Source organism: Siphateles boraxobius, unplaced genomic scaffold, assembly GCF_051911475.1.
Source record: "Siphateles boraxobius isolate OS27281-9 unplaced genomic scaffold, OSU_SipBor_1 92, whole genome shotgun sequence".
NCBI classification, from domain to species: domain Eukaryota; kingdom Metazoa; phylum Chordata; class Actinopteri; order Cypriniformes; family Leuciscidae; genus Siphateles; species Siphateles boraxobius.
The window spans coordinates 3,602,695-3,611,131 of NW_027509222.1; the positions used below are offsets into that span (position 1 = coordinate 3,602,695).

The 8,437-nt window shown below is 44.4% G+C and overlaps 1 pseudogene; it reads right to left on the reverse strand.

Moving 5' to 3' along the window:
• Nucleotides 1-279: 279 nt before the first annotated feature.
• Nucleotides 280-7,840, reverse strand: LOC143733178 (uncharacterized; annotated as a pseudogene).
• Nucleotides 7,841-8,437: the final 597 nt, after the last annotated feature.

The window sequence follows — 8,437 nt, forward strand, 5'->3', positions numbered from 1 at the left end:
TGAAGTGGCGTCACTGTTCTTCTTTGAGGTAGGCTCGGACTTGGACTTGCCTGGGGCATGCCGAGAGGTGTTCCGCTGCGGGCTGTCTGGGCTGTCTGGGCTGGACATTCTAGTTGATGGGGTTCGGCTCTTTCTGTGCCGTCGGCTGGCTTCCCACTTGGCTCCACCCTTTTGGTTGTGGGAGGGCCGTGGGCTGCCGTAGAATCTTTCAGAGCGCCCACTCTGGTGCTTAGGACGAGCACCATCACGGTTATGCTTCCCTCTGTTGGCCTAGAACGGTCATGACTCGTTGTTAAAAGGTCTGTTGTTGTGGTGCTGCTGGGCGCCCTCTAGTGCCAGCTCGGAGTGCTGATCAGTGACAGGGCAAATTGATGGATTTTTTACAGTCTTTTCAGAAGAAATCTTTTGCTTGGTACAAGCTTTATGAGCCAAGTCTCGCAGCTGTTGGGTACTCATGCTCCGAGGGCAGGCCAGGACCCCTAAGTGATGGCTCACCGTGGGATGCAGGTTACGGAGGAATAGAGTTCGGAAATTGAAATCTTCTTCCATCCCGGGTTCGTTCCATGCACCGAAGTAGGCTCGTCGGATGCGGCTGTAGTAGGCCTGTGGAGTTTCTTGTCGGCCCTGTTTGAGGTCCATGGCAGTAATGAGTCCCTGATCAGTTTCTGAATCAGAGAATTCCCTGATGAAAGCCTGCCGCAGCTGCTGGAAATCGGATTTGACAGTCTCTGGTTGACGATCTTGGAAGCTGCGGACGTCACGACTAGACATAATTCTGAGCAGGTACAATTTGTCCCATGTGATCACATTGGGAACAGTGCGCAAGTGAAAGTCTATATCTTGTAGGTAGGCATGCACGTCGTGGCCTCCTGCAGGGTTCGGAGTGAACGTAGGGATGTTTCGGGCCAGCTTGTCAAGATCTTTTGGGGGCATGCCGTGGTCAGTGGCTGGCTGGAGAGGCCCCCCTCCATTGCTGCTGACGGGGGTCCTCGTGGGCTGGCTGGTGATGTCTTGAACAGTGGGCTCTCGCCCCCCTTTCCAGCTCTGAGTTCTTGGCTGAAAGGTGTGGGCCGGTAGGTCAGGGGAAACTCAGTGGTGTGCGTTTCCTCTTTCCGGTCATTCTGCAGTCTATAAAGGTGTTTTAACTCTCTGTGAACAATGTCAAGTTCATCTTTTAGATCCTCTCTGTGCTGGCGAAGCTCATGGATTTCAACTCGGGCCGCTTTCAAATGTTTTTCACAGGCCTTGGCCTTAGCATCTCTTTCTTTCAGTTCAATCTCTGCTCTGGCAAGAAGAGCTTCACCTTGTCGGATTTGTCCATCGAGTTCATCTCTGGTTTTTCTCTCCAACTTCTCTCTTTGGTCTGTGTCCCGACGAAGGTCAGACCGGGCCTTTTGAAGTCTTTAAACTTCATTTTGTAGCTCTGGGTCCGTTTCCTCTTTTTCTTTGCGCTGATCCTCAGACTCGAGTAGGAGCTGATCTAGCTGACTCTGGGTCTTGGCTTGATCACTCCGGGCCTCCTCCGCTTGGAGCCTTAGTGTTGGTGCTTCCTGTTCCAGGTCGATGATGTTTCTTTCGCTGAGCCGTGCCTGGGCGACAAGAGTGTGAGCGAGGTTTCCCACGATTTTGGCCCAGTCTTTGTAGTTCTAGCTCTGGGTGGGATCGTGTGTCATCAGTTTGTCCAAGTCGCCGTCCAGCTGCTCTTGGCTCCGGGGCTCTGAGTCGCCGGCGTCCTTGGGCAGGAAGGTAGCCGTCATGGCTGTCAGCCATTGGTCGAGGTTGTCCCAGTGGGCTGCGGGACAGGAGGCACGGGACATACTGCTCACTGTAGGCGAGAGGAATACAGAACACACACACACACAAAGAGACCAATGCAAGTTCGTTGTATGGTTAACGAATTATGCTAATAAGGCTTATGCCGTCTATGATAATTTTAGCTAACTGATGCAGACAGTTAGGTGGGGACAATTTGTGCAGGTCAGCGCAGGGGCTAAATCAAGATTGTTGATCTATGATTTAGCTTTCTCCTTGGTGTCTCTCAAAGGTTCTGTGACTAGATTAACTGAAAGCAACAAATCACAGCAGAACGGGAAAAATAGTGTGATAGAAAGTTGAAGTAAAATAACAAGAAGAAAAATTAATAGGTCTATAATGACATGGAACAGATGATAACACACAAAGTGTTACAGGGGATAAGGAGGCCTGAGCCTGCTGCTAGGGTTTAAGATAGGGCCAACAGGTGAGTGAGGGCTATCGGGGTAGAAAACCCGAGGACGATGGTGTGGCTTGGAGAAGAGATGGGCCAAATACTTAAACTATCCGGGAGATATCTAGTATTCTGTGGCTTATAGTAAGCAGAATGGGTTTTATTAAATTTAGTTTACCTGCGATGAATTGAGGCCACTCTGGTGGGACCCCGTGGCTCAGTCACCCCTCCGATGGTTCCCAACACTTGACCGCAGTGTTCTCGGGCAACTCCGTTGTCTCCCTGTACCTTGCCGCGCCCTCTCAAACAACCTGAGTTTAAATACAACCGGCACCCCTGAAGTGTCAACCTCCAGACGGCATGGCAAAGTGGATTTTCCCCAGAACCCTCAAAAAGAGTGGGCCCTCTTTAGGCCTCGGTTTAGGTAATTATTCCAAAATTGCCTTGTGTGTAGACTGACGTGGTTGACGTTACCTTTTGGAGTGCCAAATTGCTGATGTTGCGTGAGTACCAACAGCGTCAGTACCGCCGGTCGGGTAACCTCACCCGTGGTATACAAATCAGAGAATGCCGCAACTCACCACAGTGCTCTAGTGAATGCCACCTATAAATACACAAAGGTTGAACAAGTGAAACATAAAGTGGATTAAGGATTTTTTGTTCAAACCAAATGGATTTTATTTTTTTTTATGCAGAAATAAGTCAAAGAGTCCAGATGGAACACAGGAGGAGGCAGGCTGTAGTGGCGTGTTGGTGCCACCAGGGTGCATACTTCCTCAGTGGTGGTGCACCTGACTGAACAGACAAACTTAATTCAAATTAAATTCAAAGGAGTTTAAATCAAATTTAAATAAGCATGCAAGAAGAATTAAGGGAAATCAGAATAATATCCGATAACTACCAATGATAACAGTAAGGTATCATTAATAATTATGAAATAATCAAAGGAAAAAAAGTAGAAATAAGCCAAGCAGGATGAAACACAGGAGGAGGCAAACCGTAGTAGTGGGTTTTCACCACAAGGGGCGCACTTCCTCCCTGTGGTTACCCTGGTTGACTTAGACACCTTAATTTAAACTTAAATTCAAAGTTGTTTTTAACCAATCTTAAATAAGCGTGTAAAAAGGAGTTACAGATCAGAATTATATCTTGATAATAACAGATTGCCGTAAAATATCAGTGATAAGAGAGACATTAAAGATTAATAATAACAATGAGAACCACAAGGATAGAGGGGTATAGACCAAATTCAAAACAGAAATGAAAGCAAGAAGGGTGGTAGGTAGACTTAGCAGGGTGGGTACCACGAGGGGGCACACTCCCTTCTTAAAGTGGATATCAGTGGATGAACTGAAACTTTAAGTTGAAGTTTTAATTCAAATCTTGTTTGCACCAAACTTCAAATGAGTGTAACGTTACAATGTAGAATCGAGTGTAAAGAAAACAAGGAATCTAATATCCCATAATGCTAGTACAAGCGAGCTGTAAATGCAACTAAGCATTGCGAATTAGACCACACGATTTCAATCACAAGGAAATTAAGTTGCAGGGCGAATGAATTGAGAAACGGCTGACTTATCGATTATTGTCCACATGATGGCATACTGATGCTCACGCAAAATGACGTCATATGGTGTGGGTTGTTCACGCTGCCAAGGACTTAAAGGTTGCCCTCCAGTGTTTGTCAGCGGAATTGCATTCGCTGTGATTTCAGTTCTGGGAGAGTTTTCACTCTTAGGCTTCCTGCACAAATCACAAAGTCAAAAATCAAAAATCACAATTTCAAATCTCGGTGGATTTTCGGTGCTATAGGTGCCCCTAATGCACAAAGGCAGGTTTTATGGGCAGGTTTGCACTATGCATAAATATGGACACAGGAATTCTACTTCTGTTGTCCGGCTCTCGTAAACATTTAATCACAATAGCACTCTGATTTAAATGTTTTATGTTTCGATTGATTAGCTAGGTCAATGTTCAACCAAGAGTTATTGTTAATCTAACGATTATAATATCAGGCCTTTTTAATATTGACGAGAGGAACTTCACTCTGGTCAGGTTTACTCTCGCGCTGAGAGAATGTTCAGTTCTAACAGGCGGTTTTGATATCAAAATTGGTAAAGAGTCTCTGTCTTTACAGGAACAAATTCCAATATTAAGGAACTGCAGTTTACTTTAGTAATTCACAGTGGCAAAATAAATGTTAACATATATTTAGCCGCCGTGAATGCTGAACTGGCAACCGGCTTGTGCCTTAGTAGTTCGTTAGGGAGGTCGCGCTGCGGCGGCGCGCTCGAATACAAAATTAACAACACAATACACAAAATTGACACTGCATTAGTTGTTCACAAAACAAAGCTTAAAATGTGCTCGCATATTTCTCCACCATTATGTGAGGAATTTAGCTCAGGTTTGGGGAATAAGTATTCAACAATTATTAATTTAGGATCAACAGTGATTGAATACGGGTCTGAACTAGATCATCATTCATAAAAATCACCCAAATAGGGATTATATAGCTCACGCGTCTGCTTCAGATATATATATATATATATATATATATATATATATATAGTTAATTACACAACAAATTGTAATTAATAAAGTATATAATTCACATGCAGGCGGGCTATATTAATTTTCAGAATACCTTAATAGAGTTAACTGTAACTGTTATCCCAACTAGTCAGTTCGTCCACCGAGCTGCTTGTTTGATATTCGTTATCAATTCTCAAAAAGTATCAGTTTACTAATCAAATTAGTTAACTTTAACAGTATCAGCTCGTAGCTTTAGATCATACATTAAAGAGGCTTTGTTCCGTGGCCAACAAACAGAGACAATCAAGAGTATAATGAGTTTAATAAAAATGAACTAGAAAATACAACTAGGCTACATTTAAAGGGTTAGTTCACCCAGAAAATGAAAATGATGTCATTAATGACTCACCCTCATGTCGCTCCAAGCCCGTAAGACCTCCGTTCATCTTCAGAACACAGTTTAAGATATTTTAGATTTAGTCCGAGAGCTTTCTGTCCCTCCATTGAAAATGTATGAACGGTATACTGTCCTTGTCCAGAAAGAAAATAAAGACATCATCAAAGTAGTCCATGTGACATCAGTGGATTAGTTAGAATGTTTTGAAGCATCGGAAATACATTTTGGTCCAAAAATAACCAAAACTACGACTTTATTCAGCATTGTATTGTCTTCCGGTTCTGTTGGGGATCCGCGTTCACGAGTCCGCAGTGACGCTGATGACGTAAGACGCTGCTGACGTGTATCTGGTGCGCCGGGTATTCGGGTTCAAATAAATATGGCTGGGCAAAAAAATGCAAGTCTTCCTCTGTGTGGAAATTCTTAGACATGTTTGTGAAGATTGTTTTGTTTCCAGCGTGCGTCTCCCTCAGACTGTAAACGAAGCTCAGGCGCACCAGACACACGTCAGCAGCGTCTAACATCAGCAGCGTCACTGAACGCGGATCCCCAACAGAACCGGAAGACAATACAATGCTGAATAAAGTCGTAGTTTTGGTTATTTTTGGACCAAAATGTATTTCCGATGCTTCAAAACATTCTAACTAACCCACTGATGTCACATGGACTACTTTGATGATGTCTTTATTTTCTTTCTGGACAAGGACAGTATACCGTTCATACATTTTCAATGGAGGGACAGAAAGCTCTCGGACTAAATCTAAAATATCTTAAACTGTGTTCTGAAGATGAACGGAGGTCTTACGGGCTTGGAGCGACATTAGGGTGAGTCATTAATGACATCATTTTCATTTTTGGGTGAACTAACCCTTTAACAATGAATATATCGAATAATAAAAGCAAAAACAGTAAGAAAGAAAAATAGAAGACAGGAAAACAAAGATTGTTACCACAGTTGAACCTTAAGAACCAACAAGGAAAATACACACTTTAACGCACTTGAATCTGGATTGAATTATACTTGCACGGGACCTTTATGTCGCTGGACAAGCAGGTGTGTGTGGGTGTGGATGTCCTCGTAGTTGGTGAGCTGGAAGCGTCCTTTCGGTGTTTCGAGAGCCTGTTTTGCTCGCGGGAAATTCGAAAGTCTTAAAGGTAGGCTGTGGAGGAGTCCTTTCACCCAGAGGATATAGGAATTCTATCAAAAACGTAAAATGCTGCATTTTTGCCAACAAGAACTGAGTATTAAATAAAAGACTGAGTTAAACGTAAAATAAAACCAAAGATAAAATAAGACGACTAGGTCGCAGGACATACACAGGAAGAGTAGCATGAAGAAGAGAGAGAGGAAGAGCCATGTCTGTCACGGATAAACTTCGGAAGCAAGTGCAAGTTCACAGTTTATTGAAAGATAATTGACTCAGTCCAAAGGGCAACAGGTTAGTGACGCAGCAACTCGATGGTCAGATGTAACAGGTGAATGAGGTGAAGAGAGGTGACGATTAACGAGACAAATCCAGAACATCCACAGGAAACAGACAGGAACAATGAAGGATGACTGGAACGAACGAGGGAGAAGACACCGGACACCAACAAACAACGATCTGACAATGGAGATGAGAAGTTGATGAGATTATATACACAGGAATGGATAGACTGCAGCTGGTGAAGAGGTAATGAGTGATACTGAACGAGCGCTGATTAGCGGCCCCGCCCCTCTAATCAGCACACACACATACAACAACAGAAACACAAGACAAGAAGAAGACATAGGATTTACCAACCGTGACAATGTCGCATCTCTTAAAGTGAAACTTAACGCCCCTTCTTTGGGAGCACAGACCAATAGCACCTCACAGATTTTGGCGCCAGGTCTTCCCTTTGTCTTAGTCTGTGGGTTTGGAGATAACGGTCTTCTTGTATGTTGGCTCACGAACAAATCAGGATCGCGCAAGGATCTCTGTGGGGACTCATTACGCTGTAAAGGTGTCACGAATTAATCTACCCTCCAGACTGGCTGGCGCTAAGGGAAGATTTAGACTTTGGAGGAGTCATAGGTTGGGCTTTAGAAACTCTTCGTGAACATTTGTTTATTGTGTTAAGAATTAATGACTTTATGATTCTGCGCTCATACCCTACAGTGGTGTAACAGCAGCCGCTCCATGGTCTTCATAACGTGTGGTGTCAGGGCAACTGGCCTAAAATCATTCAGCTCCTTAGGGTGTGGCTTTTTCGGTATAGGCACAATACAGGACTTCCACAGCACAGGAACCCTCCCAAACGCAGACTCATGTTGAAGATATATTGTAAAGGGTCACCAAGCTCAAGAGCACAGGTTTTGAGCAGTTTTGGACTTACTCTGTCTGGGCCAGCCACTTTACTGGGACGAAGCTTCCTCAACTCCCCACTCACTTGGGCTGCTGTGATGATGGGTAATGGAAGTGGGCTATTGATCTCACATCCAGTACTGTTAGTGTTACTGCGGGAGTAGGGGGGTACGGTGCGGGAATGGAAGCAGTACAGGTCCCGGTAGCAGCAGCAGGGGGGACAGGGCAATCAAACCTGTTAGAGAATGTATTAAACTGGTTGGCCCTCTCCACGTCCCCCTCCACAAGGTTCCCACGCTTCAAGCTACAGCCTGTGATGGTCTTCATGCCCTCCCACACCTCCCTCATACTGTTTTGCTGCAACTTCTGCTCCATTTTCTTCTGTAAGCATCTTTCAGGTGGAACTTGAGCTCCCTTTGTATGCATATTAACTGTAACTGGTCACCAATCATAAATGCCCTCTTCTTCTGGTTGAGGAGGGTCTTTGATGTTGCTTGTGATCCAGGGTTTGTTATTGGCAAAGCAGCGTACAGATCTAGTGGGAACAACAATTTCCATACAGAAATTCATGTAGTCAGTTGTACAACTAGTAATACCCTCAACGTCCTCCCCATACGCCTCCTGCAGCATTCCCCAGTCAGGACACTGGAAACAGTCCCGCAGGGCTTCCTCCGCCCCAGGAGACCACTTCCTGAAGGAACATATGGTGATGGGTTGCCTTACAAATTTGGGCTTATAGTGAGGCTAAAAAGAACAAGATTGTGGTCTGATCTCCCCAGTGGTGGTAGAGTAATGGCAGTGTATACATCCTTAACATTAGCATACAGTAAATCAATTGTTCTTTTTCCTCTGGTGGAACAGTCAACATACTGGTAGAAAGCAGACAGTGAGGAGTCCAGTGTGAAGTGGTTAAAATCCAGAGGTGTCAAGTAACGAAGTACAAATATTTGTTACCTTACTTAAGTATAAATT